The 17,928-nt window shown below is 41.7% G+C and overlaps 1 long non-coding RNA gene across 1 annotated transcript in view; it reads left to right on the forward strand.

The window, feature by feature from the left end:
• Positions 1–17,928, forward strand: part of LOC144768635 (uncharacterized) — a 104,616-nt gene that overhangs the window by 29,066 nt on the left and 57,622 nt on the right. Inside the window, exon 2 of the long non-coding RNA XR_013598590.1 lies at positions 131–286. This is a non-coding gene — a long non-coding RNA (uncharacterized LOC144768635). The remainder of the gene's footprint in view (positions 1–130; positions 287–17,928) is intronic.

Here is a 17,928-nt window from a genome sequence, read left to right on the forward strand (position 1 = left end):
TGACTAGTCCTTTTTGACTAACCGGCCCTCGTTGTTGTCTATTGCATTTTTTATATATCTGTTTTATTGTCATTGTTTTTTATGTGATGTCTTTTCTCACCTAACCACGCTGTTTTTCCTTCTTTTGCAGATCCCTATTTAGCGCCCCGTCATGTCTACCTGGTTGGACGTTTCGTTGCCCCGTTTCCTGCCCTCCGTTGGTTGGTCTTACCCCCCCCTCGTCTCATCTTCGCTTTCATCCCTCTCGTCCTCCTTCCAGATTTTGTATCCCCATTCCTTCACCCTTGTAAGTATCTACCCGTTCTTCCTTCCTAGTTTTGATTCTCCTCATCATCGTTTGTTGGTTTTGTATAATTGAACCTGCCCTCTTCATGTTTCTTCTTCATGCTCTATTTTTTTATTCTCTTGGTTGCTTATGTTTCTCTCTTCTTGTCATTTTCCCACTGCATTTTCTATATACCTTCTTGTGCTTCTCCTCTTCATTGACTTTTCTTCTTCTTGGTTTGCTTTTCTCTCTTTCTCACAACTCATTCATCTTACCACATCGTTCTTTTTCTTCATCAGGTTTCTCGACACTGATTTTCTTGGTGTTCTCTCTCTCTGGCTCTTTTTCTTTTCTTCCTATTCATTTTATCAGTTTTCTCCATTGACTCTGTTTTCCTCTTCGGTCTTTTTCTGTATTACTCTTGCTCGATTCTCTTTTAAGTTCTTCTCTCTTCCACTACCTTCTTCTCTTCCTTCTTCTATTTTCTCTTTTTCTTTTTCCTCTTTTTTCTCATTTCTCGACATTTATGAGGCTTTCTTATATTCCCTATTTACACTTTCCCTTCTTAATTATTCTTGATGTCAGTACGCATTGTTTCTTGGAACGTTAAAGGTTTAAATTCACCCATTAAAAGGCAAAAGATACTTTCCCATTTAGCTCAATTGAATGTAGATGTCGCCTTTCTGCAAGAAACCCATTTATCTGATACTGAGGCTGCTAAGCTCCAAAGAGGTTGGGTGGGAAAGGTTTTTTCAGCTCCTGGTGATGGTAAAAGAAATGGTGTTGCTTTGTTAATTCGAAAGTCTTTTTCTCATTCTGTACTGCATTCCGAATTTGACCCTGAAGGCAGATGGCTGTTTGTTAAACTTTCCTCGAAAGGTGTCCCTTTTTCCCTGCTCAATGTTTATGCCCCCACAGGGGGGAATCCTATTTTTTGGAGTGCGTTTGCCTCTCGTATTACTGAATGTATTGATGAAAACTTCAACTTAGCAGGCGATTGCAACATGCCATTGGATCCCTTTTTGGACAGGCACTCCAGATCTTTTTTTGTCCCTAACAAATCCCATAAGCTTTTTACACACGCCATCTCTCAACATAAACTAGTTGATGCTTGGCGAATATGTAATCCGACCAGTAAAGAATTTACATTCTATTCCCCGGTTCACCATTCCCAATCACGTATTGACTATATCTTTTTGTCTCACCATATGTCCCAATCCCTCACCCAGGCTGAGATTGGCCCCATCGTATTTTCTGACCACGCCCCAGTTCGAATTAACATCGACATTTTACCCAAATCCACCGGTCCTAAGAGATGGCGTTTCAACAATACCCTCCTTCTTGATCCCAAATTTACTGCCTCCTTTATTGAGTTCACTACTGAATTTTTTGTCATTAACGACACCCCCTCCTTAGCCACTCACACCATTTGGGACGCTTACAAAGCTGCGGCCAGAGATTTTATCATTAGACATGTTGCCGCAAAGCGTAAACTTGCCCGTAAACGTACCAGTGATCTTTTATCTCAGATCAAAGCCCTAGAACATTCCTTTTACACCTCTCACTCTCAGGAAAGCTTAACAGCCCTTGTAAATGCGAAAATAAGTTATAACAAACAGTCCACTGAAGATGCATCGTTGTACTTATTGAAATCCAGCTCGAAATTTTATGGTGGGAAAAATAAGGCGGGGAAAGTTCTTGCTAATTATTTGAAAGTTAAACAAAACAAATTGAATATTGAGTCTGTTTTTGATGTTAATTCAATCCTGCAACATAAAGATGCTGATATCTTGGAGGAATTTTCTCGCTTCTATACTACACTTTACTCTTCTGGAACTCAACCCTCTGATCACTCTATTTCCACCTTCTTTACAAGCATTCAACCTCCTCCCAACTTTCCTGTTGACCTAGCCTCCCTTGAAACTCCCCTTACCATTCGCGAATTACATACTGCACTTCACTCCCTTAAGAAAGACAAAGCCCCCGGCCCAGATGGTTTTACTGTCGAATTTTATCAACACTTTGCCACTCTTTTGTTACCCAAACTACTTCACCTTCTTGATTCCTTCAAAACCAGTGGTGCTTCCTCGGGCACTTTTTCAGATGCTTATATTTGCATTATACCAAAGGAGGGGAAGGACGCTCAACACTGTAAGAATTACAGACAGATATCACTTGTCAACATTGATTACAAATTATATGCCAAATCTTTAGCCATCAGATTAGATCCTTTTCTCCCAGATCTCCTTGGTCCTGAACAATCAGGATTTGTTAAGGGTCGCTTTATTTCCGATAACACCAGACTCCTCTTTAATGTTCTGTCTAAGTCATCACGATTTAGTAATTCCCTAGCCGCAATCGCCCTAGATGCCGAGAAGGCATTCGACAGGGTAGAATGGTCTTTCCTTTTCTCTGCATTAAAATGGTTTGGGTTTGGCCCTAATTTTATTTCCCTCATCTCCTTTCTTTATGCAAACCCTAGAGCAGCGGTCTGTGCCAATGGCCTGATTTCCTCATTTTTTAGCCTTGGCAGAGGTGTTAGGCAAGGCTGCCCTCTTTCCCCCTTTCTCTTTAACCTTGCTCTAGAACCTTTTCTATCTAAGTTACGTCAAAACCCAAAAATTCATGGCTTCCCTCTTTCTCATTCGCAAATCAAGTTAGCTGCCTACGCAGACGACATTTTACTCTTCATTTCGAACCCTTCTGTATCCATCCCAGCTTTCCTTGCCGAAGTTAACGTTTACTCCCATCTTTCTGGTTATAAACTGAACAACGATAAATGTGAAATTCTACCCCTCACCAAATTCACCTTCAAGCCTGATTTTGCAGCATCCAATTTCAAATGGAGTCCGACCCATATAAATACCTCGGTTTGCATATTACTCCTTCTATCTCAGATACTATCTCATTGTGCCTTACTAAATGTACTCAGAAGTTATCTGACCTCAACTCCAGATGGCATCCCTTATACCTTTCCTGGTGGGGCCGCCTTGACACCATTAAGATGATGCTATCCCCAATTGTCCTCTATACCATTTCTAATATTCCTGTTTCCATCCCTGCCAAATTTTTTGCTAAAATCAATACCACCTTATCCTCCTTTTTATGGTCTGGAAAGAAACCGCGCATGTCTCTATCACGACTGCGTCTCCCCAAATCGGAGGGCGGGGTTAATTTCCCAAAATTTTCCGCTTATCATAAAGCTTTCCTCCTGGAACAGGCTGCTATCTGGCTTAATGATCCTATCGAGCCTCTTCCCCTTTGGGCTGAACTCGAACGCCTTTCTCTTTCTCCCTTTTCCTTTGCTGAATATCTCTCCTTCTCCCGCAAACCCCAATTCTTGTCCACTCCAATTCACAAATACACTGCGAAACTACTTTTAGCTTCTGCTCCAGTTCCTCCCTCCTCTATTTCTGAACTTCTCACCACCACTATTTGGTATAATAATAGCATTCTTATCAATCTGAAACATTTTTACTGGAAAACTTGGAGGCAGCGAGGTTTAATCTGGGTTTCCCAACTCTTTACTGGGTCTGTCTTCACACCTTTTCCTGTTCTTAGCCGAATCTTCTCTCTCCCTTCCTCCTTTATCCACAAGTACATCCTACTCAAGACTGCAGTTATGTCTGTATATGACTCCCTTTCTCATTCTTCTTCACCCGCGATCTCTAGTACTCCAATTTCTTCTCTACATTCCCAACTGCGCTCCAACTCTTCAGCGTCTTCCATTTATCATTTCTTTCATAACCCTCCATCACCTCGGCCTAAAACCACAGTGGAAGAGCAGTGGGAATCTGAACTCGCCGTATCTTGGTCCACCTCCCTGTGGGATAAAATATGGATTAAGCTTCGCAAATCCTCTAGAGCTGCCTCTCTCACACAAACACTTTTCTTCCTTTACAATCGACTCCTTTACACGCCATCTCTACTTCACAAAAGATTCCCTTCGGTTCCGGACCTCTGCTGGTCTTGCTCCGCCCCCAATGCCACGCTTTTTCATATGCTTTTCCTATGTCCTCTCACGCACGCATTTTGGACTAAGGTATGGGACCAAATCAATTCTATCTTCCAGACTTCTATCCCCTTCTCTCTCACTGACATTTTCCTTGGCTCACTTTCTTCTTCCTGGACCGAAGTTGAAACAAATGTTCATATTATCGATTTGTTATTAGCTGTTGCGTTTCAACAGATTACTGTTAATTGGAAAGACTCAAAGGGTATTACTTTCAAAGCTTGGTGGTTCAATGTATGTTATAATCACAGACTGGATACTGCATTTGTTTATCCCCTTGCCCTGGCCCCGAAAAGACATGCGTTATGGCTTCCTATCACCCTTTATCTGGATGTTTGTGCCAAACGTTCCTCTCACTTACCCCCATTTCAGCAAGAGGTTTCGAAACCCCCCTGAGTTACCTTTTGTTCCTTCTTTTTCTCTAGTGTTTAATTTTCCGCATATATTCGCATTGTTTCCCATGTTACAAAGCCTCTTATAGTGTATATTTTACATTACCAGCCTCATTTACTTTTTATTTTCCTTTTTCCTTTCCCCCCCTGCATTCTTTATCTTATGATAATTACTGTGGTACCCTAGTTTATTATCCTTTTTGATGATGATGTATTTCATTTCTTTCTTTGTAATAATAATTTTGTTTATTCTAATAAAATTCTACTTGAACTTAAAGAAATTGCATGGTACTGGCAAGGTGTTACTGCATGGTACTGGAAACATGGGTCCATGGTTTTTGCCCAGCCAGAACCGTGCAACTCATATTCGGGTCCTTCGAATGGGCTAGTTTATTTTCTTGTTGATGATTCATTGGCTTTATTGCTTATCTCATTACCTTTATATTTCAGTGGCTCCCCTCTAGCCTGTTTGTGTGTCTGTGACATCAAAGGAGCATTTTAATCTCATCATGTTTTGATTGGATGAGTTTTATTCTTTTACATTAAACATCTTTGTAAGCTCAATTATTTATTTCTCCTGGTTGTTCATGCCCATCCCTTCCTTATGTGCCCCAGCCATCTGTTTAGTAAAGAATTAACCTCACCAGCACTGTTTTGCCCCCAAAATGCTCCAACCACACCTTGTGGCTAATGTAGTTGTAGGCACCCATTTCAGAGGTATCTATAACACATCTGAGATGGTCACTGATGCGTGCATAAAACACAGCTGTTATCAGGGCAACATTTTAATTATGCAGGACTAATAAGAGTAATTTGTGTAATGATGTGTTATTGTTTGACACAAAATAAATGACAATTCTGCTATTACATTGATTCTCATTTTTATGCGTAATTTGGCACATATTATATCCCAGGAGATTCTCATAATTATAAGTAATTTGGCACAAACTATACCCCATGAGAGCAGAAACAATCTACTCAGAAAATGTAAGTAACTGCTGGCCACTGCTGTTCATGATCTGTTGTATTTAGCAATATCCTCAGTGCAAAAAGCACCCTGGGGTCCATTTTGGATGCCAAGGTGCATTTTGTGCTAGAATGAAAGAGCTAAATGCTGGGTTGCGCTACTCTTGGCATTCCATGCAATCTTGCAATATTTTGCTATCATTTTGAGTGGAAATGCGACAGCAAACCATGCAAGTTTCTGCCCACCTCTAAATTAGACCTGAATGTCCAGCACCTACCTGCAGCTTAAATCCACCAAGACAGTTTGCGGATATTGCAGAAAACAGTAAGCAAAAAGTTCTCCAAACATCGCTCCCTGACATACACAATGACCTCTTCAAAACAAAGTACTACTAATTACCAGGGCACTTGTGTTTATTCTGGACACCAACCTTGTTGACAAGATACATGTTGTCAAGAAAACTGTTGAAGCTAATATTTAGACAACATTTTGAATTTATAATAGTTTAATATAAAAATATTATGCCAAAAATACAGTGGGTGCAGACATTTGTTCCACAGAATATTTTATAGTTTTAAATAATATTGCTTTATTTAATATTGTTTACTTAAATATGGCTGGAAAAATATTGTTTCTGTGAAATTAAATCTATGTTAGTTTTAGTATTATTTTAGATGTTAGCATTGTTAATATAATTTATTAAAAAGGTTCTTTTTTAAATTAAGTTTGTAATTTATAACCTAGTATGGAGTTGTTGGGCTTCCAAGGGAAAAGGATGAGAAGTAATTTATAACTCTCCTGTTCATTCTAATCTAGGGTGTCCAGGTGCTGTTATCCCTGATTGTTTCTAGTCTTCCTGATCCTAGTCCTGATCCTTTTGTGTAGAGTGGTGTGGCTCAATGGTTAGAGGCGGCAGACCTATAAGCAGAGAACGGCCTGGGACCAGGGTTCAATTCCCGACGCGGCAGGGTCTTGGACAAGGGTCAATGGATTCAATAATTCTTGCCTCAGTGCCTACTCTAACCAGGGAACACACTTGGCAACTCTGGGCATTACTACAACGGCCCCCCACAGATGCTGGGGATGCCTGGTTTCACCCTCGAGATACCCAGAAAAGGGACCATCTCACAGGGAAAACCAGGATGGGTTCCCCAGCGGTCTGCAGCGCCAGGACACTCGGGTAGAGTAACATTGCGCTTTACAAGTATCCCACATTTACATTTGTTTCTGGTCCCTTGATCCTTCTTGATCTGATTTCTTTGGTCATGGCCCTCCTGTATCTGGCCCTTCTTTAGATTGGTGTCCTAGAACTGGTCCTCTATGTCTATCTACCTGGGTCTGCTACTCCTGGCCCTTTTTGTCTGTGTCCCTCTAGTCCTGGGCAGTGTGACGTGGCCCTCATAGCCCTTCTTGTCATTATAGTCCAGGGCCCAATACCAATTACCTAATGTATGAGTCCCTTGCCCTAGGGCCCAGGTACCACTAGTATATCTTAATTCACTGTTTGATAATGGTTGTGACTGCTGCTGTTTCAGCAGATTTGCAATACTAAGCAAGCCCAATCTCCTTTAAACTGAAGCCTAAATGGAAGAATTCTATAAGAAGCCTACAAAAGTATCACACCGAGCATTGTGAACATTTAAAATATGTAATCTCATGAGTCAATAAAACATATATATAACATACATTAAAACCATACTCACTATTCTTTGCTGACAGAATACTCCCAGACTGAAGTGCAAAACGTCTGTGAGACATATTCTGAAGCTTCTGTTTGATTTCTACATGTCTTATTGAATTAAAAATTGATTTTAAGTTTTTTTTACCATTCATAAAAAGCTTATGTACTATTTTGTTGGCAGCTGAGTAAATAGCAAACATTTCGGAGCAGCCCTAGATCCAGTGCACTGCTCTCCTACTACTCCTGCTGCTTGCCTTGGCAGTCTTGTTAGGCTGCTTTTCACCTGAGCATGAGGATGGCAGTTCAGTACCAGGGACCGCTACTTGCTGTCTTGTCAGGGGTATCGTCCTCCAACGCCGCCCGGCCTCATTCCATTTGTGCACATATTGTGTGTCCTTATTTGTTTTATTTACTTTTCTGGTGCCCTAGCTTATTTTGTGACCGTATCTTCTTATTTATTTTACTAGTGCCATCATTTATTCGATTATGTGCCATTTTGGGGCTTTTTCCCAGGTTACTCACTTGCATTTACCACCCCCTCCCAGTCTTGCCGTTTTCTCCAGCTCCTGCTTTTTGGGATCCCAAGCTTTTTGGGATCCCAAGCTCCTGCATCCCTGCTAGCCCCTTCCACCTTCCAGGTCTATAAATTAAGGCTGCTGCTTGGCATGTCAAAAGCAAGGCTATCTGCGCCGGTTGGAGCCTGGACTGTGTTCAGCACCAGGAACCCTGGTCCTCCGACAAACCACCGATATTCTGCCACGGAACTCCTGAAGCTATACCCTGGAAACTGAAGTGACAGCTACTTCATCTCCACACCACGATCAATCAAAGGACCCTTCAGCTGCTGACGGTGTCACTTCTCCTGCAATACAACCCACCAAGGATCCCCTGCCACTCCTGCCCAGAAGACCACAAACATCCTTGACCCGCCCCAATGCATCCGACTGAACACCCTCTCCCTCTTCAAGTAAACCACTAAATCTGGACACCATCACCACTCTCTCCAATGAAGTTGCCTTCATCACAGAAACAAGGCTCTACCCCTCCTCTAACCACAACATCAGCATTGTCACTCCAGATGGCTACAAGATGCTACACTGAGACTGCATCAACAAGCAAGGTGGAGGAATTGCCATCATCTTCAAGGAAACCATCAGATGCACCATCACCATTAATGACTCCATGTCCCTCAGGGAAAACATCAACGTCCTACTACAGAAAGACTTGAAGATCACAATATGAAGCACCCTTGTCTACAGACTCCCGGGACCCTGACCAACTTACTGCAATTCCATCTCCAACCTAATAGGTCCTCTAGCCATAGACTCCCACCACTACTTCTGATTTAGCAACCTCAACTTCAACATTGATTACCGTAACAACGCCAGCTCCATTGCCCTCCTGGAGAAGCTAGACAATATTGGCCACACCAAACTGGTCACCAAACCCATGTGCAAGGCCGGACACAAATGGGGCCCCATTTTTACTTCCATTGACAGATTCAAATTCAGCCACACCACATAACTCACCTGGACTGACACTGCCATCATACAATTCACCATTTCTGACGCCCATCACCCCATCGCTAAGGGTCACACCACTTCACACTGTAGCAGAAGCAAGGACACATGCCCTGCCCACCCAACCCGAAGTCACAGCAGACCTTGACCAGGCTGTCTGGAACCTCTCCGCCGGGATCACTGATTGCACCAACAGAGTTGCTCCACTGAAACCTGCAAATGTAAAACAAAAACTCAAACAAGCCCGCTGGTACATCCCAGAGCTCTGGACCACCAAAAACAACTGTTACCAACTGGATAAGCAATGGCACAGTCACAAAACAGTCCTCAGCATCTAGCACATCAAGGAAGCTAAGAAAGCAGCCATGATTGCCCGGATCGACATCATAGCCAACCACACAAAGGAACTTTTCAAAATAGTAAAGCAATTTTCTAACCCACCAGCCACAGAGAATAGTCTAACCCTCCCAAAAACCCTCCTAGAATCTACAACAACTTCGACCCCCCCGGCCCACTACCCTCAACAATCTAAACTCACCAGTGAACCCCAGCCAAACCATCACTACTTGGTCTCTGCTCACCACCAAGACCACGCAGCCATATTGTCTTGTATCCACTCTGGGGCACCCTCCAGACCCTGCCCACTCCACTTCTTCAACCTCAGAATATCCTCAAAACCTGCATCAACATAGAAAACGTCCTAGGCAGAATGAAAAACCCAGAAGTCAGACCCCTCCTAGAAAATAGTCCGCCAACCCAGAGATCTCAAAATGTATCAACAATCTCCCTGCTCTCTACCCCAGCCAAAGTATTTGAGAAATCCATCAACCAACAAGTCATCAGATTCCTGGAAAAAAACACGTACAGTACACCTCACCATCAGGCGACCACAGCACAGAGACCTTCCTGATTGCTGCCACAGACAACAATGAAACTCTCTTCACCATGGAGAAACTGTGGCACCACCCTCATCGACAGGCTGTACAAAATTGGAATACAGGAAGACGCCTCCTTCCTTACAGAATGCACACAAATGTGGGATACTTGTAAAGCGCACTGTTACTCTACCCGAGTGTCCTGGCGCTGTAGACCGCTGGGGAACCCGTCCTGGTTTTCCCTGCGAGATGGTCCCTTTCTGGGTATCTCCAGGGTGAAACCAGGCATCCCCGGCATCTGTGGGGGGCCGTTGTAGAGATGAGGCAAGCTTAATGCCCAGAGTTACCGAGTGTGTTCCCTGGTTAGACTAGGCACTGAGGCGAGATTTATTGAGTCCGTTGACCCTGGTCCAAGACCCTGCCGCGTCGGGAATTGAACCCTGGTCCCGGGCCGTTCTCTGCTTACAGGTCTGCCGCCTCTAACCAGTGAGCCACACCTCTCCACAAAGTATCCGACTACCTCCCTTCGCCTCCGCACCTAAGCATATCATATGCAGCATACCCCAAGGATCATCAATCAGCCCCACCTTATTCAACACCTACATTACATGACCCCACCGCAGGTGTCTTCAGATCCCATGACCCCAACTTATCGAGGACCCCACCAATGACAAAATTAAATTCTACAATGCCATGAGCAATGTGGTCAACTGCATGAGAGACAACTGCCTCAGACTGTACTCCAAGACAGGAATACTGATCTTCGGGAACAACACCTCTGCATGGGATCATACTTGGTAGGTAGCTGAACTCCGGCCAACACCAACAGACCAGGCACGCAACCTAAGGATCATCCTCGACAGCCAACTGGCCATCAGATGACAAGTCAATGCAGTAGCCTCCTCCTGATTCCACAATCTTAGCATTTGCTGAGGAATCTTCAGATGGATACCTATCAACACCAGAAAGACTCTCACTCTGGCCCTCATCACCAGTCACCTCGAATATGGTAATGCTCTCTACACAGGCATCTCCACCCAGCTTCTCGGAAGACTCCTGACCATACAGAACGTGGTAGCCAGACTCATCCTGGGCCTTCTAAAATGCTCATACTTCACCCCCTACCTCAGAAACTTCAACTGGCTCCCCATCCAGAAGAGATGCCATTACAAGATCCTCACACATGCCCACAAAGCCTTCCATGATCAAGGAATACCTTACATCAATTATCAATTCAAATTTCATTAACTTTCCATGCACCAATGCTCCTCCTTACTCACCCTTCCCCATACTCCCCACATGCATCACAGCTGTAGCGGGGGGACGATCCTTCTCCTTCATCACCGCCAAGACCGGGAACAGCCTTCTCCTCCATCTGTTAACAGCACCATCCTTGCTGTACTTCATAAATAAACTCAAGACCTGGCTTTTTGATGGAGACTCTGCATCCTAAGTGCCCAGATACCCAGCGGGGTGACAGTGCTGAGCTATACGAATAGTGATTGATTAATTGCTTATATTATTTGGCTGGTGCCAGGGAAAATAGATACTTCTATGCTACACAGCTATGCTTGTGCTTCTGGAATACCAAAATGTACATAAAACAAAATTTTTTCATTTTTGAAATAGATATTACAACTTCTTTCTGAGGGGTATTGCATGTTGAGCTTGGGAGGTATAATGCTCAGTTTATTTGCTTTGTTACATTGGAACTTAAAGCAATGGCTGTCATTTCATGATGTGTATGGGTACATTTCATCAGATGTTGATACAGCATGCTAATGTTATCTCTACTTTCCTACTAAGTATGTACAGTTTTGATCGGTTGTGGTCATGTGCACTCCATGTAAATAATATTGATGTATGTAAAAGGTTTCTTGTAGAGAATGAGCTTGAACACTCCTATAACACAGCAATGTATTTTTTCAGAAAATTGTGCTGTAAAATGCACCATTGGCCCGGCTATTCAAATACTTTCTTGGTGAGAAATCTTATCTCCCAATTCTTCCATCATGAAGTAGGTTAATTTGTTTCACTCACTCCGACAATCCTATTAGAGGTAGCTATTTATGACACCACTGTGAAAGTGCACCAGTCGACACTACACTGCATCTCTAGTAATATAGTCAAGGAAAGAACCTTGTCATACAGCAGCAGGCCTTTTTGGTCTTTTCATCCAGGGTATTGTTAACATTCATGTATCCAAATGGGAAGAGTATATTCTCCATTGTTTATGGTGTAAACTACGGTTTAGACTTTCAAAGAAGTCTTGCACTGCAGTGCAGAAACAAACATGCTGCATTGAGTTGCATGACAGGGAGAGAGCAGGAAAGTGCCATATCTACAGAGATATGGCTCTCTCCTCCCATCTCCCTATTGCCTGCATTGATTTCAGCTGCCGTACTGCAGGCTCACACCATAGCGCCATAGTGCTAAGGTGTGTGCCTGAGCCTAGCATAGATTTTGTACAGGATGGGTACTCTTACTGCACAAAATACTATGCTGAGAGATGTTCAAATACTTTTCTCAATTTGTATGTGTGCTGCACAAGTGCATTACACATGCAAAGTAAGAAAGGAGAAATGAACACATTCCGCCTCTTAATGCCTCCTTTCCGATGGCATTACATTTTGGCACTAAATCCTGCCCACAATTATTTGTAGACAGGGTTTTGCATCAAAGGGCATAGATGGTAGCATGTACCACCCATGTAACGCCCCCTTGACGCTAAGTAACACAAAATAATTCTTTGGTCTGCAGTACCTTCCAATACAAAACAAGTTTTGTGCTAAAAAGTACATTTGCTAAAAATAAATTTTTGTGATACTAACTCAATGCAAAATGTTTGAAAATCTACCCCTGCATGTTCCCAGAAACTAGCAGTTTCTTCAATCACTTGTTGACCTTATCCTAGCCTTGATCTTGTCCAATCCTTTACTGCATGTTGGTTACGGTTGCTCTAGCAAATAACACATATATGCACATATGCATACTATGACATATCAAGATGTAGGTCTGATGAACATCTTAGAGTCACACCTGGGTTCAAAACATTTTGTGTGTTCACAGAATAATAGCAGGATTTTAATCAGATGTATATTTGTTATGAACCGATAAGGGAGCTACAGTATCTTTTACTGTTATATTCTTCTTTGTTTCCATTATTTTTCAAGGTGTTGCTCCACTGCACTTTGACACTAAATGCGGCAACCTCCAAAGTCTATACTGAAAAAGGCTTAAAGAAAGGATGTGCCCTGGCAGCCATGCATTTTATATGGCATTTAGCTGTGCTTCTCCAATGTCTAAAAAAAACCACAAATGTGTCCTTACCTAAAATTGGCCAGAAGGGCTTATTTCTGATGCAGTAAGAAGATGTTATGATTTTAATGGATCACACCAAGAAGGGGATGCGAAAAAGCCTTGGACACCCTTAAAGTATAAAACATAAAAAGAACAAACTGGTTACAAATTGCACTAAAACAAAGACCATTACTTTTGGGATGTATTCCAATATGGATAAATTACAATGGAGATTAGGCAACCAAAAGGTAAAAACCTCCATAAAATATAACCATCTGTTTATATGGTTGGAATGGAAGATGAAAACTGAACATTACTTGTATGGTAGAGAAAGGAAAGGCAGTGACCTATGCTTTGTGCAAGCTTCACACTAATTGTGCAGCCCGTCTACAGAAGCAATATGGAGGGTAATAAGAGCTAAACTCCTTCCAACCATTAGCTATGGCTAATTTGCTATTTCCAGGGACTTAACTGTAACATTGGAGCTGGGGCAGTGCCGAGCCTATAAGTGTATCTTTTGCATACATTCACATATTCTAAATTCCCTACTCTGCTTAGAGTTCCACCTGTGTCAACAATCTATTAAGAATATGGCGGCCATTGTCCAATACCATCAAAAAGTCTGTGCCTAGACATCCTATTCTCTCCCTGCCTCAGACCTGTCGAATTACAGTCTTTCTAATTTTTCGCTTGACGAGCAAACATTTGAAAGGATAGGTATCTGGGGCCTAACTCTACAATGGTTCTCGAGTTTTCTAACTCATCAAACTCAGACTATCCATTCTTGCCAGTTTAGATCCCTCACCATAGAGCTCAGCAAGGGGGTGCCTCAGGGCTCTTGCCCGAGCCCCACATTGTTTAACATCTATGTGCCCCCCCTATGCCAATACAATCCAAGCTAATTGATTTACCCCCTCTCATATGCGGACAACACCCAACTCCTCATCTCCATTAATACCAACCTATACACTAAGAACTTTTTCCAGTTGAATTTAGCAAAGTTGAGATTATGCTCTTTGGTAAAGATCAACTGCTCTGGTCGGCGGACTGGTGGCCAATAGACTTGGGTGTAGCACTGGCCCCAAATCGATAGTTAAAAGTTTGGACATTCGCCTGGAACAGATTCTAACTATGAAAGATCAGATAGTGGCTACCATAGGCACCTCCTTTAGGATGATGAGTCTGTTGGGAGGAGTCTTTCCATTAGTCCCACTTTCGGTGTGGAAACCCTAATACGGGCATTAGGGATCAGCCGCACAGACTAGTGTAATGCTCTTTTAGCTGCCACTAATGAGTCTCCATTTAAACAACTCCAAGTAGTTCAAAACACAGCGGCCGCCTCATTCATAGTATGCCGGCCAGAACAGCCTCTCCCCCTCCTATGTTCACTCCACTGGCTTCCCATCAGCAAGAGACGTATATTCAAGATCTGTTGCATAGTGCACAAATCACTGAATGACAGAGGACCCAGACATCTGGCAGAGAAACTTATTCCAGCCAAGCGGTCCTCTGTGATCGAGGGTGAAATCACTTCTCACTATGCTGAGCATTAGGAAAACACGCTCCGCGAGTAGAGCGTTCTCTTCCTTAGTCCTTTCATACTTGAATCAAGTACCCTCCCACCAATGGAAGAGCACAGACCACCTATCTTTCACTAAGCTTCGAAAAACAGAGCTAGCCAGATATTAGTGCTGCTTGTGTATGGTTAACACTTCCTGGGTGATCCATGGGCATTATCAATTAAATGTCCATAACATACAATGAATGAGGTCCTGAAGTGGATATTTATAGCTGGGAGGAGTCCCTGGTCAGACTACCTTTCAGTGATTCTGAACAAATTAAACCTGGCCTGGGAGAATTGAGAACATAGTCCAATTCAGCCCACAGCACTAAAAACCATATTGAAAAACAAGTTCCTTTCTTGGAAAGACAACATTAATAACAGAAGTCTCCAAATCCCACCCAGACTTATTTGAACAGCGCTCTGAGAAAGATAACAGTAAAGCTCTCCCTATCACAGAGCTATATGGAAGCTGAAAGTCATCTTTCATGGATGGCCCATGCAGACTACGTTATCGAAGTATGGAAACACTCTGGACCATCTAATATGTATTTGCCCAGCTCTTCTTAAAGTATGATGCATTTTAGTAAAACCCGTGTTCCTAGCATTCAGGGTTCGTATCTGGAAGGAAGTCAAAGAGCTAATTTACCTCCTAGAGATTCCAGTAGACCTGGCAAAAGTTAGTAAATACATGCTTTAGCCCAAAGAATTAGAATTCGCTTTTATGCTGGGTTTTTAATTGCTCTTTTATTCTTTTATATATTTCTTGATATTCACGAAAGATATCTTATCACAACATATGCTACAATGTAAATACACATTACAAGATCATTTGGATATTTAGGAATTGAAACTTATGTTTCAAGTCATGTCATTCCACTTTTGTAACAATTGTAATTGATTGAACAAATAAATGTACTACTTATTCACTGCACCTCATTAAGAAAGCACACTACAAAGGTGCATTAACGTTTGCAATGCCAGAAAAAACTGTTTGAAAACTAACTTAACCACTGGTGTAGTTACTGAAGTTAACACCTAAACTATGGTTCATTTATGGCAAATGAAGCAGAAATATGTGTAAATTGCAGCAACAGTCATACCCTAAATGGGCCAGGATGCAGCAAGTGTCTGATGCTGGTAAATCTAATACAATCAGTTCCTTAACATCAGTCAATGAATCTATTATTTTTTGGAACCTTGTGTGTTTTCTTTTTTAAATACATAAAAGTATCAGACATTGGAATCCATTGTTATGTGACCTAACATACTCATGGGCATTTGTATCAGTCTGTGAAAGAGAAAAAATGGAGGAAATAACAGAATTCGAGGCATAAAATGTAGCGGTCACTCTGTTTCTTTCTTGTCTTTCCATTTGTATTAACTTCTTCTGTCATACATACACACAAACATCACAATTTCTCCACTATTGATACAACAATTTGACATGTTATTTATTAATATCAATAGGTGACCAAAAAGGCTGTATAGTATAATTGTAGAAGGGCGAGGCTGTACACTGCACTGACTCTTTTACTTTTTGTGTTGACATGACTCACTTTCTCTAAATTCAGCCATGTAAGGTTTTGCACACAAATCAAGAAAAAAAATATGTTTTGGGAAATACCCTGTTTTAGGCAAGATGGGCCAGATTCACAGAATGAACTTAAGACTCAATCCTAAAGTTAGGATTTTGTCTTAAGTCTGTCTTAAGTCTTTCTTAAGTCTGTCTTTAGTTTTTTCTTAAGACAAACTTAAGACAAAATCCTAACTTCTGTGAATACCAAAAGTAGTAAGTTCATTCTGTGAATGCCAAAAGTTGTAAGTGCATTCTGTGAATACCAAAATAGTAGTAAGTTTAGGATTGAGTCTTAAGTTCATTCTGTGAATCGGGCCCGATATTAGCAAAGCAACAAAAATGTAAGGGTAGAAAAATTTCACTTTTTTCATGGTCATCCCCATTCTTATGGACTGATGCTGCTGCTGTCTTTTGACTATGTGCACGAGACCTCTACTTATCAGGCCCCAGTGCATATGACCCAAGCCAGGAAAAGCATTTAGAGATCGATTATATGCTGTATTAGCATATTTAATTTACCTGCATATTGCTAGTATAAGTAGAATTGTACCCAGTACCTGTAAGTTAAATGTCACCAGTAGACTGCAGCACACATTATTTTACCACTAGTGGGACAGTGCAAAACATGACTTTAGGCCTACTACTGTAGCCTGTCTGTGCAGTTACAGATAAACATATTTGACCAGTCAAAATAACCCTTTTTTTGACAGCCCTTAACCTTCCTTTTCAAATATTAGTATGTCACTCATACGTAGGCCTCAATGTTCAATAAAGCAGGGTGTATGGTAAGTAGGACATGGAATGTATTAATGCAAACTATGTTGATACATTGGCTAGGACAGTAACGATATTTTCACTTTACAAGGGTTATCAGATTCAAAGTAAAGCCTTCTGATATAATATTAAAATTTTATAATGTAATCTCTGCCTAGGAATAAGAGCAAAATTGAATTTTTGTACATTCTAAATTATTTATTACAAGTCCAGTTCGTTGGTAAACTCAGATTTTTACAAAATATTTTGCAAAGGGTACTTTTTAAAAATTGCAATTTTGCCTGCCTACAGTTACTAGACACCCATTTAAATGGCATTGCAGTTGTAACCTAGGACCTATATAACTCTTTGATGAGGGATGAACTTGCTCCCACAGCTGGGCAAAGGCCTGGAGTGTAGGGAGCTGTCATGTACCTCTTTGAGGCTGACCATCTGGGTAGTGCCCAGAAACTTAGTTAACTTAAAGAGGCATATCCTCTCACAGTCAGATGGAGCTAACACCTGGGCCTGTGTCAGAACCAAAACCAAAAAGAAGGATAAACTTACCAGACAATTTTTTGCACTAACCTGAGTTAATCAGACTGGCAGGAACAATGCTGAAGATAGACCAACCCCACAACTTGACGTTCCACTCAGACTGAACACTGGAGGCGGTACGGGATTGGATAAACTGCACAACACCTTGCGATTTCTTAAGTGGCTCTGGACCTCTCCTCGGAATGATTTCTTCTGGATTGTGCCCTCTGGATTGTGCCTAGGAATCAGTTGGTGTCTGTGAGAAGTAAACCCACTAGAATAAGTATAACGAAAACATAGATTCCTTCTTTACAAAATAACTTGAGATACAATTGTTTTTCTTCTCTTTTACAAATTATGCCTGTGAAATATTATCATGACATTCGTTAGTCAGTTCAACTTTTAAAAACCGTTTTGCAATCATATCTTTCAAATCTTTTGTCTGAAATCCTTTTGACTCTGGTCAAACGGCGGCGCTGATTCTAC

This window comes from Lissotriton helveticus, chromosome 1_1 (assembly GCF_964261635.1).
Source record: "Lissotriton helveticus chromosome 1_1, aLisHel1.1, whole genome shotgun sequence".
Taxonomy (NCBI): Eukaryota; Metazoa; Chordata; class Amphibia; order Caudata; family Salamandridae; genus Lissotriton; species Lissotriton helveticus.